The sequence below is a fragment of the Haliotis rubra genome, unplaced genomic scaffold, assembly GCF_003918875.1.
Source record: "Haliotis rubra isolate DU_JTF1 unplaced genomic scaffold, ASM391887v1 Scf54, whole genome shotgun sequence".
NCBI lineage: Eukaryota > Metazoa > Mollusca > Gastropoda > Lepetellida > Haliotidae > Haliotis > Haliotis rubra.
In genome coordinates this window covers 1,532,922-1,550,380 of record NW_025767235.1, presented here as the reverse complement: position 1 = coordinate 1,550,380, position 17,459 = coordinate 1,532,922, and the positions used below count along the sequence as shown (strand labels likewise).

Here is a 17,459-nt window from a genome sequence, read left to right as displayed (position 1 = left end):
ATCCAAAGGGACACATGGAGTGCATGATAGAAGACAGCATACCACATCCTCGTCAGGTTGGTTTAGCAGGTTCACTCCCAGCTCTATTGGACCAATGCTTGAGATTTCAAGGCACAGTTTATCTTGTTCACTCATCTTATCTGTACAATGACAGATGGTATGGATGAGTAAGTCTTTGAAGCGTGACTGACACAGCTCACATATGCCTTGTGCACCTCCTGGGCGCCATGATGCACATAGCTTGACCACAAATTTGCATTCATGTTTAAGATGTGGGAATTGTCGGGCAATGAACCAGGCTCTGTGTGGGACCAGCACAGGATGGATTTTCAAGAAATGTCTCATTTCAGGGTCGGCGTCGACACGTTGGTGCTGAAGTTATTGGCAGAGACTTCCAGAGTAGTAGACTTCTTTCAGATAGTCACACAAGTTATACTTCGTTAGGATACGAAGTATGTCTGAGGTGAATCCTCCTGGGTCAACCACACAGTTGTTTCTCAAGGCAAAGATTCGTGTCATAAGTAGCTTGTAGCTTGTATTCCTGGAAGAGGTGTGGCACAGCCTTCCGAAGAACAAGAGTTTGCTTTTGTTGATGTGGGCTTCTATGGGTAACCATCCTAGCAGAGCATTACACACGTCAGTCCTGGTTGTTTTGGGGAGATCTTGAATCACTTTAATGCAGAAACGTTGTGCTCTTTCAAGGGCCAATATTTCACTTTTGGTGAGGCAGGACCAGAGTTCGCATCCGTAACACGCTTTTGGAAGACAGATTGTTTGCAGTATTTTAGAACTAGTGATAGGGTTCAGGGTGTCACCATGGCAACCAGACTTGAGCACAGACATCATTGCGGCTTTCAGTTTGGAGCAGGCTTTGATTAAGCGATCCCACGAGTTGAAGTTCTTGTGGAGTTCGATTCCAACATGGGTACAATGTGTGAAGCCTATTTCTGGTGTCCCCCGCCGGGATGTTGCTGGAATATTGCTAAAAGCGTCGTAAAACCAAAACTCAGTCAGTCAGTCAGTCGATTCCAACATGTTTGATGGACTCAAGGTTCGGAATAGGCTTCCCATAGAGAGTAAGCTGAAGATGATGCACTGCTTTCTTGTCTGTGAAGGTGAGAGCGCCACTCTTGGACGGGGAGAAGCTAAACCTCCATCTTGCGCTGTAGTCCTCACACATGTGCACCAGATCTTGTAGGTTGGATGTGAGCGGACTTAAGAGAGTGATGTCGTCAGCTTGCGTTGGTGAAGTGACGTGGAGATCCAAGACTAGTGCACCCTTGCCAGAAGCTGACAATTTACATAGCAGTTCATTGATGAAGACAAGATATAGTTTGGCTGATAAAACACGGCCTTGTCTCACACCTCTCGAGACACCAAACCAGTGTGAGATGACGTTGTTGACTATCACACAACTCTCCATGTTGGAATACATGTTGTCCAAAACGTTCCATATCGCACTAGGGATCTTCAGGAGATGCAACTTGTAAAGGAGACCAGCATGCCAGACCGTGTCAAAGGCTTTGGCACTGTCCAGAAACACGGCTCTGAGAGAATCCGATTGTTCCCTGTAATGGTGTGCAGTTTCTTGTATCACACATGAGGTGTGTAGGGAAGACAGTCCTTTCTGGAATCCACACTGTTGTGAATTTGGGAACTCGTTATGATTTCCAAAGTGGGGGATGCGTCTTTCGATGATCTTCTCAAAGAGTTTCATTATGACAGGAAGCAGAGTTATGCCCCGGTAAGAATCAGCTGAGTTCTTTGGTTTTTATTAAGTGTTTTCCATGAGGAAGGAAGGAATCCGGTCACAAGAACAATGTTAAACAAATGTGCAAGGACTCTGTGAAGGTAGGTACCACCGTGTTTTAGATGTTCATACTGAATGCAGTCGATTCCTCCAGCTTTACCATTTTTCAGAGATGAACAAAGTCTAGATATTTCTAATTCTGAACAGAGTGACAAGGAATTCTGGAGGTCTGTACTATTTACTTCATTTTGTATCTGTTGTACCTCATTTTCTATCTCTGTTTGGAAGTCGTTCAAAGTGGGGCTCTTGAAGGTCACAAAATATTTTCTTCAGGTAGTCAGCCAGTGAATTGCAGATGTCTTTAGGACTGGTGTAGATTTTGTTATCATCTTTTATAGAGAGTATCTGTTTCGATTTGTTATTCCTATTAATGAGATGCCAAAACAATCTTTGATCAGTATCGCAGAGATTATCCACATTCTGGAAGTATTCTCTCTCGAACTTCTCAGCACTGTCTCTCATGGTTGAGCGGAACTCATCTTTAGCATGTTTGTACAGACGGAAGGAGTTGTGTTCCATGCCTCTGGATTTTCCATTATTTATCCAGTAACGCCTTGCTTCTAACATCTTATCATGCAGACTCTTGGTAACACCTTTCCAGTACGGCTTCAGGTGGGGAACGTATTCCTTGACAGGGAGGCATTCATCAGCGGAAGATTTTAAGGCATTTACAATTGTTTCATATAGTGTCTCCACATCTTCAGGTGTACAGCCAAGAGCTGGAATTCGAATACCCCACAGGGCGTTGCTTACCGCATATGTAAAGTCTTTAACTTGACCAGATTGCACGGCTTTGTACCAGGCTGGTTTCTTGAATGGGTCCTCAGATATCGGCCTACTAAGTGAAGGGATGCTTAGTCGACACATAACAGGATGGTGGTCTGACACATTGAACGGGTTGTCATCTTTCACCTTGGCATTACCTACAAACCCGATGACGTCAACGGGAATTAGGATGTGGTCAATAAAGGTTTTGGGACCACCGTCATAGGCTTGAAATGTGGAGACTGGCTCAGTCACAAAAGGCTTCCATGTTTACTGACAGCAGTGAGTATTCAGAGCAGAGTTAATATCTTGAGCGCACAAGTTAGTATCTTGAGCGCACAAGTTAGTATCTTGAGCGCACAAGTTAGTATCTTGAGCGCACAAGTTAGTATCTTGAACGCACAAGTCAGTATCTTGAGCGCACAAGTTAGTATCTTGAGCGCACAAGTTAGTATCTTGAGCGCACAAGTTAGTATCTTGAACGCACAAGTTAGTATCTTGAGCGCACAAGTTAATATCTTGAGCGAACACGTTAATATATTGATCGCACACGTTAGTATGTTGAGCGCTCAACTTAGCATGTTGAGATACACTACTCCATAAGCAGTTCATGTGGAAGCAAGGAGGAGCGGAAACGCGAGCTGATTCATGCTTATTTCAGTCTTTGGTTCCAAAACAAAGATAAAATACATCTTCTTGTCAAAAATCATGGTATAGTATAGTACGCCACTTGAAGCGTATTCTGAGGTGTATGTCCCTCTTTCGCACCAGATACCAGATTTACTGATGTTACAGTGAGTGAGTGAGTACGGTTTACGCCGCTTTTAGCAATATTCCAGCAATATCACGGAGGGGGACACCAGAAATGGACTTCACACATTGTACCCATGTGGGGAATCGAACCCAGGTCTTCGGCGTGACGAGCGGACACTTTAACCACTAGGCTACCCCACCGGCCCGCTGATGCCACAGACTTCATTGCGGACAACTTCGACGATCTGGACAAAGACATGGTTATCGCTGGATGCATAAAAAATGTATCCAATGCGGTTTAATCGTGAAACAGGATAGTGTACGTTCGTTGCTAATAGTGTTGGACCAGGATGGCGTTGAATTTCGCTCAAGACACCGTCTTCATCGACGTGTTTATTCTTCAACTTCATGTGTTGTTAAAACATGTTAAATAACTACAACACACATAATTTACGTATACATAAGGGATTGAAACGGACGAAGTAAAACGGGGAACATGGTATTTTAGTAAGAAATAAAGTCGGTATATGTGCTATACGTGCACACACTGATGGATCAAATAAATAAGGCGGGTTTTATATGATATTGTACAGAGTTAAACTCAATACATCAGACATGAGTTTTATAATTATGTATAACACTCCATGTTTACAGTTTTCATGGTCATGTAATACTATATATACATAATAAAGCCGTAGCACAAAACAAGGTATCCAAGCTTTACGCTAGTGTTCATAATACTTTGTACCGATATTAGAAGTCAGTAAAACCACTATTCATTCCTGCAATAAACTCCTACTCATGTTTATGTTTGAATTTGTATTACTATATACTTTACACATACCTGGGCCTGCTTTATGTAATAAAGCAAAAAGTGGTAAAATCAGTTACAAAAAAATAGTATTGACAAGCATAAAGACGATGAACATTTACAAAAACATTATCAATGTTCATGACACATTTGCATACTTTTACATAGCCTCATCATAAACACCTATAGTTAACACCGACTTTGCATCTTTTGAAATCTTCCAAAAAGGATATATGTTTAAACATTTTAGCCATCAGTCAAGCAAACGTGCGTTCCTTTAATGCCATTAGATGCTAAACACGAAGTTGAGCGCTCAAGATACGAACTTGTGAGCTCAAGATATTAACTTGTGCGCACATGATACTAACTTGTGCGCTCAAGATGTTAACTTGTGCACTCAACATACTAACTTGTGCGCTCAACATACTAACTTGTGCGCTCAAGATGTTAACTTGTACGCTCAAGAAAACTAACTGGTGCACTCAAAATAGTACGCTCAAGAAAAATTCTATTTCACCAGGTCCCTTCAGTGCTTCCATGGTGATCACTCTAATGAAAGTGATGGTGGATCTGATGAAGATTATCAACCATCTGAAGGATCTGAAAGCACAGAATCCGACTGTGACCTAGAGGATGACGCTACTTCCAACTCTGACAATGAGACTGATGAACAAATATAAGCGCCTGATAGGTATTACAGCCGTGATGGAAGACAGTGGTTCAAAGACCCAATGCCATGAGCTCGAACGCCTCAGAGAAATATTATTCGCCATCTGAATGGAAAAGTCACCAATCAAAATCCAGTGGAAGCCTTCACCCCGTACGTCTGTCCTGAAATTGTTGACGATATTGTCAAATGGACAAATAAGTTTGCTGAAACTAAGCTTGGCACACAGTGGAAGCGAAACTATTTAAGAAAACATGTAGTCTAATCCAAGCCGACCCCTTAATTAATGAACTTAGACTCTCCCAGTGTGTTAACACGGTCTGAAATTCGACCGATTAGCACAGAACCACTCAAGCAAAATTCGACGGATTAGGCCGTAATCGTATATATGCTTGTCACTGTAGGTGGTGTCAGTTGCCTGCAGGACGCTCTGCACTGGCACTCTAAATGTGACCTGGTATATCATCAGTCCTGCGCTATAAAAACGGCGTTAGCTCGGCCTACTTCAAGCAACCCACATTGTTTTTAAGAACAACAGTGTTGAACATTAAATCAATGTCACCTCACATGTTCTTCGTTGCCTTATGTTACGAGTTGTGTTTCGAGTGTAAACGCGAAGGTAAACCAATATTTCTGTTGTGTAGGGATGGACCGTATCTCCATAGATAACCACAAAAAATCGATGACTATTTAACAAACTATATTGAAACGCACATGACAGTGTACAGTCGAAATGGCCAGTACATTTGGTAAATGGGGAGTATGAGATATTATTGCACTACCACCTTCGGGTACACCAGAAAGTGGCTAAACACTAAAATGACATATTATGAAAGTGTGCACTAAGGAATGTGTGAAATCCTGAACCTGGAGAAATCTAGACTTGTTTCATTTAGGGCTTTAGCATTGCAAGGTGGGCTAGGCGTGGGGAAATACTGTGGTTCAGGGCCTGTGAGACAGACTAAAGGCCTCGAATCGCCCTCGTCTCGGTCTTATACAGGTGAAGCCAGGCTTCGAGAAAATGTTGGGGGGTTTTAAATGGCGTCAGCTATTATTAGCATTCCCCACTTTTCTTTATTACACTCAGTAAGTTACATAATTAAAGTACATTCAAAAAAGGATACAGTATAAATCAGAACAGTGACAACTCCAGCTGATGAATCTGCGCTTATATCAAGATAAACATTGACACTGGTAGTAACAGGTGATCAGTTCAGACAACTGATCCAAACATATAAACAACAACAGAGGTGAACGTTAATATATGAGCAAAATAGTTAAAGCACGTTTTGTAGTACCTTCTATTTTCTATTGAAAAGACTAATTCTAACAGTTTTAATAGCAATGTATTTTTCTACTGTGAAGACGTCTTTTCGGGGTAACTTTAAAAGAATTAATAGATGGTTTATGCCCTTTGATGTTCATAACAAATATATGTTGTTTGGCTAGAATGATCATATAAGTTAATAAACTGTCAACACAAGAAGAAGAAAAGAGTGTCATGGCTTAATTGTTATTTCAATATGTTTTCCAAATATTATATCAACATAGTACCGGTAGTTAAAATCCTCCCAGAAGGATTTGACGCATGGACATTTTATATACACATGCTCAATATTTTCACCTTCTGACTCACAGAATGAGCACAAATCGGTGTCAATCAATTCCATTTTTAGTAGTTCCTTTTTGGTATAAATTATTCTATGAAAGAACTTGTATTGAAATTCTAAGAGTGTCACTTATGGAATTTTTATATCGTGAAAGAAATACAGAATATCTGTGCGAGGGACAACGGAAATGAACTGGACACATTGTACCATTGTGGGGAGAAGGAATAGGAAAGCATTGACACGACCCCGGGTGTGCCGATCTGTGACCGGAAATGACTTCTTTCATGCTCGCTACGAGGAAGCTAAAACGAGGAAACAAGTATTCGAAACAACCCGATTAACAGATAATATATGATTAACCTTGTTATTACAGTATTCATGTTATCGAGCTATTTTTCTCGTCCCCGACATCTTCTATGACTTGATATTACAAGATTATGATTTGGGGGGGGGGTGGAGGGGGTGTTTGGGTGGGTGTCACCAGCCATAACTTATGAACGGTCCCTTAAATATATATATGACTGTCAGTGACAAGGATGTGAACGTACACAATACCAATCACTGCTTAACTGCAATGTGTTTCGAAGATACATATTCACGATTTCAATAAAGACATTCGAGATGTGTACCAGCTGTAGCCAAACAAACGTCCCTGTGTAAGGGTTGTACAATTATAAGTAAACTACCTGTATGTATATAATATATACCTGAATATCAAGATCTAATGCCTTAGTCTTTTAACATCGAACTGATAATGTGCCACTTATACCGTTAGGAGAATCTAAATCAGTGTACTTCATATTCAAATATAGCTACGAGCAGCGATTTAGGGCTCCTTGGGTTTGATACAATCTAGCCTCTTGTACATGTGATGTAGATGTTGAAAGTAGTAATGCCTACTGTTAATAGGGATCATATCACTGCCAGTAATGGGAAATTCGTCATTCCTTAACTTTGAATTCATATGGTCCAGGGTTAGATGGGTTAGATACAAAGGATTGTGTAGTATTGTGTGGATAATGACACTTTCGATGTAGATTCGTACATTGGCAAAACATCTAGGCCAGTAAACACCAGAGTGAAAGAGCACCAGGCATCAACAAACAAATTCGACAACAAATCAGCTATCTCAGAAGACATTCAGACAACCTCAATCACCAAATCAACTGCACAGAATACACAATCTTGGCAAACAATCTGGCTTTACCAAACGCATATTAACTTATGCCATCCACGTCAAACGACACCGACCCCTGATCAACAGAGATCAAGATTATTTCATCCCCTCAGCATACGACGAACTCATCAACCAACCCTAACTGCCTGGATAACTTGTATAAACATGTCCAACCTCTCCTACTCTGTACATCCCACTGGCTTTTAAATGTAATCCATTGTCACTGGCTTCTACATGTAAGCCTTTATCATCACATTGTTTCTGTACTTTCCAATTAACTTCTTGTTCTTGTTATTATTTACTGTACCTTTGATACATGCTATTTCATTTACCTCGAACAAGCATGAACAACATATGTACCAAACTGGTGTTACTATCCACATGCACCATAGAACATCAGCAAACGTTTGGGACACATACTGCTAACTTTCATCGTGCACCGATAGCAACTGTAGTGTTGAAAATATAATCATTTGTCCCTCTGTTATGTTTGGAGATACATTACTGAAATCGGCAGATATGATCAGAACTAACAGCCTACATGTACAGGTAAATTTTAGTCGAAATAGGAGGGTTGGTTTCAGAGTTATGGGTGTTTGAAACGTATTTGAGGGCTTTAAATCGTCCAAAACAGAGCCAGAACACGTTTTTGACAGGCGAGCGGATCTTCCAAATACAGCCGAGGTCGCAGGGTCATGTACGTTTTAAGAAGTCCCGGAGAAGAAAGAGTTCCCTCTTTGACAGTCTGTAGCTCCGTTGTCCTTCGGTCTACAATTAGTGTTCTGGAACCGCTAGGAATTCAGCTATCAGATGCACACGCACATGACATGCGGACGAACGGAAATGACTACCCGTCAAAATCGTGAAATTTCCTTAAATCCAATATGGTGGCCAAACGGTGCCTCGTAGCCCCATGGATCCCAGTTAAAATTGAAGGTAATCGGATTTCAGACCTGCTCCAGACATTTGGTAGTCATCGGACTTGTAGTTTCGGAGATTATTGCTTTGGAAATTGAAAATTTTGATTTAATTTTGAATTATCTCCCCTTTGCTATTTGGCCTAGAGCCTTGAGATTTTTACAGAAACAACTTCACCCCTGTCGGCACCTTGGTGATTTTTTTCAAGCGATTCTGTCCAGCGTTGCTTTTTGTAGGACTGGTACAAAATACGGCGGAATAATTAATAATAAAAACATTAACGATTCCAATAGGTCTCCTGACTTGTGGCAAGGAGCCCTAATTATCAATACACTGCCTCTCATACGAGTGAGTGAGTCTGATAGTATGAGTTTACGCCGTGTTTATCACTATTCTAACAAGGTGACGGCGGGAGAGAGCACGGCTAACTCATTGTACTCGTGGGACGCGATACCTGACCACGACCTTCATCACTTTGGGCTTTCCATACACATTATGTTGCCTGGGCATGATCAAACTGTAATTATGTTCAAGTGACATAAAATACAACTCATTCTCACCCAGGGGAATGCGACTTGCAAGTGATTCTGCTGCTAAGTTACACGTATATAAAGTCGGTTTCCATGGATACAGTCAAACAAGAATGTGATACTTAGACAATCAGACTGAATGCAGTGACAGTTACATTCCCGTATATGATTTAAACATATTTATTTCCAATGAAAGGAACCGGATTGGTAAACAAGCATACGTTTATATGAATACCGCTCCAGGATACAATGGAAGCAAGAGTAAACATGTCATGATGAATGTACAATGTGAATGATAACATAAATGTTGCTAAAACGAGAAATAACGCCAATCATTGTTATACAGTATGTGTCATATAAACAAATTATTTGGGATTAAATCTGCCTGTTAAATTTATAAACGAGTGCACTGAAATTACAAGTTCTTTGTTTACTATTGAGGAACAGTTTTGGTTTCCAAACAAAATTGATTTTAGGTCAAACCCTTTAGTATAAAAATACATAATTTGACGTATATCGTTGTAAAGAGTACATGAAAAAAATGAGCAGAGTCTTCATAGTTGTGGCCACAAGAGCAAGATGATATTGGAGACATAAATCTTTCATATTTGTGCGCATTAAGGTCGCTACAATTCAAGTCGGAGACGAGAATGTATGATTTGACAAATTCTGCTACCGAAATTTAAGTCAAAATGACTGTAGATATTAGAATTTGTGAATATCGATAGGCAGGGTGATTCTTTATCTTTGGCTGGTAATGAATTCCAACAGTATCTGGAAGAAAGGACTTCGCATAATTTACAGATTTACAGTTTATAGTCTGAAGATTTGGATCCCCGCGCAGAATATAACCAACAACATCTGATACTCTAGGCGGAACAAGGTTACTAAGATAACTTTGGGTAGTGCTATTGACCATTTTGTAACACATGGTCATTTTATGAAAGTATCTTCTACGACACAACGGATGACAATTACTTTCTTTGTATATTTTATGATGGCTGGTACCACGAACTTCACCATTCCCGTATCTCGCCGTGTCCGGCAGAAAAACAACTAACAAGCAGCGCCATGACACACAATCCAATTGTTCCAGGCACAATGCATTGATTATAATAATACCCGGAGTCATTATTTCAGACCATTCATACCGGATATATATATACAGGGCGTAATAAACATTATTTATTGTGCTATCTTTTATAATTCAGTCACTCCAACTGAGAACAGCTCAAATTCTCTATCTCCACCAGTGTTTCTGGTGACACCTCACACTGATTAACCCCTAAATACTGGAATCTGCAGGTAATACCATAATGGCACGGATCGAACGGATCACTGGCAGTCATATGTTTAATCTGGCAATCTCATGTCATAGACGATTAGAAGATGTAGGGGCTGAGAACAAATATCTAGATTTGCTGCATGCCGCTTGTGTTTGACAAGAGTATTATTGAATCAAGAGTATTATTGAATCATACATATGCACAACACTGCTAAGAAACATTAACCTGAATAAAACGGCAAAGTGCTGAATAAACCATGACAACTATCAGCAACAAGATATTCAACATCAACGATGTTTATTTTCTTCATACATACATAGTCGTGGCAACAGAACATACCTCATAGGGCATAGGCAACAGTAACAGCTGTCTGAAGAAGCTAGTGATTTTAGGCAAAGTTTACCTCTGCATTAATGGTAGTAACAAATATTTGAAGTTTCAGATTCATCGATATCCTCTCATGATAATGATGACCTCCAAGATGCCCCCTATAGCCATAGCTTTACCATCTGTATGCATCTGGGACTTTACTGACATCACGGATAACGTGTTGTCGACCCATCGATGGACAATTGATGCCATGTATTTCGAAATTTGGTGTGATATACCTTTTTGTTCTTTTAACTAACATTCCACAACTAAAATTCCACAACTAAACAGCACACATTGGCCCATTGCGAAAAATATGATCAAAACCAATTATAAACTCTATTTAGCACAGGTAAGTTCTATACTGGCGTTTCACAAAATATGGTAAACGTCTTTAAAGCTAAAACGGCATTGGCCTTTCAACTGATAGAACATATTCACATGTTCAGATTCAAATTCGTGATATCTTTAAGTGTGTATCTCTAAGATCTGTAACATTACAATATTTGAGCTGTATTAGTTCCAGTACACTCTTCAAAAAAGAAACGCGTAAGCCGTTTTTAGAAGAATGTATTGTGTTACTTTAAGAGCAATTATTTCATGTAATTTGAATGGTAAAAAGGTGAAAATTCACACGTCTATGGAAAGAGTGTTCGCCAACACAACAGCAGCCTCTATTGTTGTGTTTCTTTGATGGGCAATTTAGAAGTTGAATTGATGAAGAATGATGACAATTTGTATGGATATACACTTTCTTTTATTCTGTGGAGGCGACGTTTCGACATAGATTCTAATGTCACTTGCAATGATGCTTGCTTGACAACAACATTAGAATCTATGTCGAAACGTCGCCTCCACAGAATAAAAGAAGTTGTATATCCATACAAAATTGTCATCATTCTTCTGTTATGTTTCTGTTTACTTGAGTCCACAAGATCGCGTCAAAGTCAGTATTATGTATGGCCACCATTGGCAGCAATAACAGTTTGGCACCGTCTCTTCCTGTACTGCAATGGCCAATTGTGGAAGTGTCTGAGGCGTGTTTTGACGTTGACGTTCACGTCGATCGAGTTTATCCCGTAGGTGTTCTATCGGGTTTAGATCTGGTGATCGGGAAGGACATGGCAAGACACTGACGTTAGAACTGGCAAGGTAGCGGACTCTGACGTGTGCTGTATGTGAAGTAGAGTTGTCATGCTGGAACAATTCCCAAAACCGGTCCATAATCGTGACGTGCAAGGACTTCGTTGATGTACCGATTTGCTGTCAAATTACCTCTGAAACACCACTAAGTCATGGTGTGCTGGATAGCTCACCCACACCATGACACTGTCTCCACCGAATCTGTCGACCTGTCGAGTGCAACTAGGGGCCAAACGTTGATTTCTCCGACGTTAAAAACGCTGTCTTCCATCTCGCCGGTGAAGAAGAAATCGTGTGTCATTCAGGACTCAAGCGATTGCACCGATGGAAGTATCTTAAAACAGGGGCGACAACTGGCTTTCTTGGTCGAATCCCCACTATGCGCAATTGATTCCTGACAGTTCGGTCGGAACTTCTTCTCAAACCAAGACGATGACGTTAGTGAGCAGCCCGGATGTAGCGGTCCTGGTAACTCTTGGACGGCCGCTTCTCGGTCGATCTTGGGCGGAACTGGTCTGCAGGAAACGATCCCAAAGACGAGATAAGGGTTCTCTAAAGAACGTTGACATGTCGGGCAACCGCAGACTGCGACTCCCCAGCTTCAAGGCGGCCTATGGCGACGTTTCGATTGGCGGCACTCAGTCATGGCATGATGATTTCCTCTTTTCCAGGCAAAAACGAATGACAAAATTAAACACAACATTTGCCTTTTTATAGTGATCGATACCACGTGCATTTTACTTAGCATGTTTACTTAGTGACGTTTTGTTGTATTGTTTTTGCCGCAGATACATGAGTCCAATATTCTCGAAATCACATATGTGTTTCTTTCCTTGAAGAGTGTATAAGTGCATAAATGTTTCCAGTACGATGGTTCCTAAGATAAATACTGAATACTTCTATAATACTCCAGTTCTCTGAAGCAGGAAATCTCCCGGCGAATGTTTGCAAGAGCAAGAGAATTTGATGTGGTATCGGTCATCAGTGGCATTGTTTGCAATAGATATCCTGGTAATATTCTCGAAATAGTTGACTTGCCTATTTCCATATATCACTGATCAAACAACGACCTGGACACCTTCATAAGGTAACCATATCTTCATAAGGTAACAGCTAGATACAGCATTTTACATGTGTTACAAGGACTGAGGTTACATATTCACGGAATAACACCCAAACAAGATTCTGTTGATTTACAAAGCAAGCTTTCCATCACAATCAAATCAGTGCTTTGACATAATCCCACACAGTAAATCAACAGTCTAAGTAAACTTAGACTGAGTAAATCAATAAATTTATGTGTTCATTAACGAAGCCAGTTATATATGACAGGGACTAATCCAATGTGGAGAAAACTGTTGAGCAATTTGTGTCAGTTTGTATTATCTCTAAGTTATTGGTAGTCTATGGGGCGGGGAGTGAGGGGGGATAATGATCCGCTAATTGGGCTAACATACGGCTTGGATGTACATACGGTGCAGCTTTGCAGAGATTAGTAACAGCCATGTCTATCCAGCTACCAACAGATGTCCACTGTCAAATGGACCTGGCGTCACCCCACTGGCGAAGGTTGCAAACACAACAGCAGTAGAGATGATACACAGATTAGGGCGTTATTCCCTCAATTTATACCTAAAAACCGTTGTTTGCGCGTTTTAGTATTGAGGAAACCTGTTGACTCCAGTTACGCATATTCTCCGATTGCTAAACTACAGCAATATTAGATCCTAAAGACAACCAAAGTACGTTTCTTGCCCAATAGTTTGGAACTAACTTGTATTAACGTAATAATGTTGTGGAACCAATTTTGTAACTAAAATGTTTCCTGGATGAGAGATATACTACAGTATCAACATAAGTATGAATGCAAAGATTATTAAAAAGCTCACCACGATACAAGCCCGTAACCTCTTCAACTGAAATTTCGTACTTCGAAACATGTATTCATGGTTCAAGAACAATTTCCACAGGCCACGTCTCAGGGAATATGACAGAAGGAGAGCTATATGTATACTTCAGCCTGCTACCTCGCAGCGTGACGTTGCTCGTTGACTCGACGACCATAGATATACCATTTGGCACTTGATTAACTTTTTCAGCAAAACAATAAAAAACAACACTATCCGCGTAGTGGCCGCCCGCCAGTACCAACCCCACGTCAGGAACGATGGGATTCGAACCACGCACCCCCGACACAGGTTCCAGCAAGCAATCTTTACAGTTCGCACCATACCTGACAAAGGAGGTGTATCTGTAAGAACGGTTCGACAAAGCCCCGAAGACATGACACGTTTTAAAGATAACAACTTCTTTTTATTCCTTATCACTACGTTTCGCTACAGTTCTTGCTCCCTAACGTCGTGATAAAGAATAGAGAGAAGTCTTTACCCACAACACGTGTCATGTATTCATACCTCTGATTTGTTACCCACTGATCACGTCTTTATGATATGGAGCGACGTTTACGACGTCATCCGAATCCTGTAACCACGCTGCAAGAACACTGCCAAATCCTTCCTCGGATATGGAATTATTCTCCCAAGGACTGTTATCGACGAAATAGTGACCTCAATGAGACGATGGTGTCAGGCCTGCATCAATGCACAAGGTGGACACACTCGCCTCGCTTCTGACCGTGTGAATTTTCTTGTGAACCCCTGTTGTGGCTCATTTGCATGCATATACAAGATGCGCTGTTCCTATGGATTGCCGATCGTTGCCATACCTTGAGTGAGTGAGTTAGTTATACGCCGCACTCAGCAAAATTCCAGCTATACCTGGACCAGACAATCCAGTGATCAACAGCATGAGCATCGATCTACACAACTGGGAACCGAGGACATGTGTCAACCAATTCAGCGAGCCTGACCACCCGATCCAGTTAGTCGCCTCTTACGACAAGCATGGGTTGCTGAAGATCAATTCTAACACGGATCTTCACGGGTAGCCATACCTTAAAGCATTTGTCTTCCGATGTAATAACATTTCATTCCCGGCAGTCAATATTTAACATTAATTCTGTTTTGTGTTCGTGTGTCACAATGACTTCTCAGATAATGCACTGGCTGAGCTGGCATGTGCTTATTGCATTAGACTTTGTCATGTAGCATGGGTGGTCCTGATTAGATGTTTCACTGAAAGATCAAAGGCGCGGACAGTATTTTATCCAGCAATAAAGTACACGTTTTAGTTACATCATAGAATGGATTGACGTAATGACGCTGGTCGAATTGCCTCCCCTGTGGTAGTTTCGTTGTTATTTGTGTTCTGTCATTTCTGCCAATTAAGATAAGGCATCCACAACAGTAAAGATATCGGAGAAAGAGTTCCCGTACGGCTTACAATGAGTCACACACCATAGCGTCGTGGGAAGAAGGATGGCTTATCAACAAACCATGGTAACAACAGCAATGGTTCTCTTACAAGATCAGTCACGAAAAGGAGACCCACTCGACCCAAACAGAATCTTTTGATTAATTCATGGTCATTTTAAATAGATAATACGTTGAAAGTAAAAAGGTCTTCCTACTGAATACGGATTGAAAGTAAAAGGTCTTCCTACTGAATACTGATTGAAAATGAAAAGGTCTCCCTACGGAATACTAATTGAAAGTAAAAAGGTCTTCCTACTGAATACTGATTGAAAATGAAAAGGTCTCCCTACGGAATACTAATTGAAAGTAAAAAGGTCTTCCTACTGAATACGGAAGTCTTTAAATGCCATTTGGTGATTTGTTGTTATATTGTAGTATCTTTAAATTTCAAGATAATGCGTTAAAATAAATTTATCAAGTGAAAATACATTTCTACAGTGTTCATGTTTTGTCAGTTTGTTACACGTATGGTACAGTGTATGTTTGGGTTGTCAGTGAAGGGGTCGTGGTGTGCTATATTTAGACGAGTGTTGTGCTCTATATAGACAGAGTTCTTCAATCGGCCTTTATATGGGATTTCCATTATATCCTGACACACATTCTCTTCCCACAGAGGTTACTCCTGTCATATCTTCCTACGTAACCTCTGTTCTAATACGGCCCTTTCATGGTGTGAGCGTAAAAGACTCGTGATTGGAGGCAATCAGATTTAGTTGTGCAATCAGCGACGTTGTTTCAAAAGTGATCATTCGCAAGGCCTCGGTAATTTCCGTATGCTTCGAGAAAACTAAACTTCTTCCCCTGCGCGATGCGCAAACGTTTCTTCTAGACAGAACTCAGTCATGTTATGGCGGATCAGTGGCGTCTCCATCGCCCTCGTTGACAACGGACAAGCAAGCCATTAAACGTCTTGTGTGTAACATCAACACAAGTCCCCGGCAGATGGGGGATATTTGTGGCCCCACATTTGCTTGTGTTAGTCAAGTTGAATCTAAGTCGATGTAACACGTGTTCTGACTGGATAGAAAGAAGGGAGATAATTCGTGTTGCGATCTTTTGCCGCTAGGGGATTTTACGAGAACCGGGAAATATGGTCGTATTAGAACAGAGGTTCGTAGGAAGATATGACAAGTAACCTCTGTGGGAAGAGAATGCCTGACACAGGGACTTATAGAATCTTCTGATGTCTTTATCTTAGGTATATGTGGGGATTTAACTCTGGCCACTCATCTCACGTTACATCTCAAGTTATAAGAAGACTAGCAATTGTGTTGAGATCATTCTTACCCTGAATACCGAGCCTTTTGCCGTATTGTTACCGTGGGATGAATTTTACCGTCATTGTCTTTATTGCTACCATCGCTCCTTTCGTATCATACTGCCTTTAAATCTGTACCGTCGCTCTGTATTACATGCCACTGTAATACCTTTGTCGTGATTTGTTTTACTTTATATACTTAGCTAATTTTAGAATGCAATTGTTAATTATATACTCTCCAAAAAAAGAAACGCATATAGGAATTTCAACTGTATCTTTATGTCTATATTGAAACATCTTGTAGGCTTTATGAGTCAATGAAATATAGCGAAATTGCACACTGGGAATGCAGACTTATCCGTCTTTGGCACCAACTCGAGGAAAGTCAGTTTGAGTGTCACATAGAGACGTGTGGTGGCGCTGAAGTCAATACCTCGTGTGACCACCGTGGGCATCCAGAACTGCACGACATCGCCTCGGCATCGAACGAATAAGTCTCAGAATCTCGTGTTGCCCAATCGCAGCCCACTCTGCCTGTAGTGCCTGTGCGAGTTGCTGAAGTGTCTGGGGCTGAGGGTTACGGCGTCGCACCCGTCTGTCCAGGGCATCCCACAGATGTTCGATCGGGTTTAAGTCCGGTGATCTTGAGGGCCAGGGGAGCACATTGATGTTGTGGTTCTGGAGGTGGTTCTGTGGGGCCTGGCATTGTCTGTTGAAACAACTCCCTCTGGCGATCAATGATTGGAAGGAGGTGTGGGCGTTGGATTTCGTCACAGTACCGTTGAGCTGTCAGGTTGCCCTGGATCATCACCCAATCACTTCTCCTACGGCAGGTGATCGCTCCACACATCATAACACTTCCCCGGCCGAATCTGTCCACCTGGGGAAAGCAAGCGTCGGCGAAACATTCACGTCGACGTCTGTACACCCTCATTCTTCCATCGCGTCGTTCCAATAGAAATCGTGATTCATCACTGAACCAGATTCT

At 41.2% G+C, this 17,459-nt stretch overlaps 1 long non-coding RNA gene across 1 annotated transcript; it reads left to right on the top strand.

Moving 5' to 3' along the window:
• The first annotated feature begins 88 nt into the window (after positions 1-88).
• On the top strand, positions 89-11,414 carry LOC124253425. Its single transcript, XR_006892211.1, has 5 exons — positions 89-281; positions 1,605-1,608; positions 9,298-9,302; positions 9,588-9,591; positions 11,403-11,414. It is a non-coding gene; the product is annotated as an uncharacterized LOC124253425 (long non-coding RNA).
• The last annotated feature ends 6,045 nt before the right edge of the window (positions 11,415-17,459 follow it).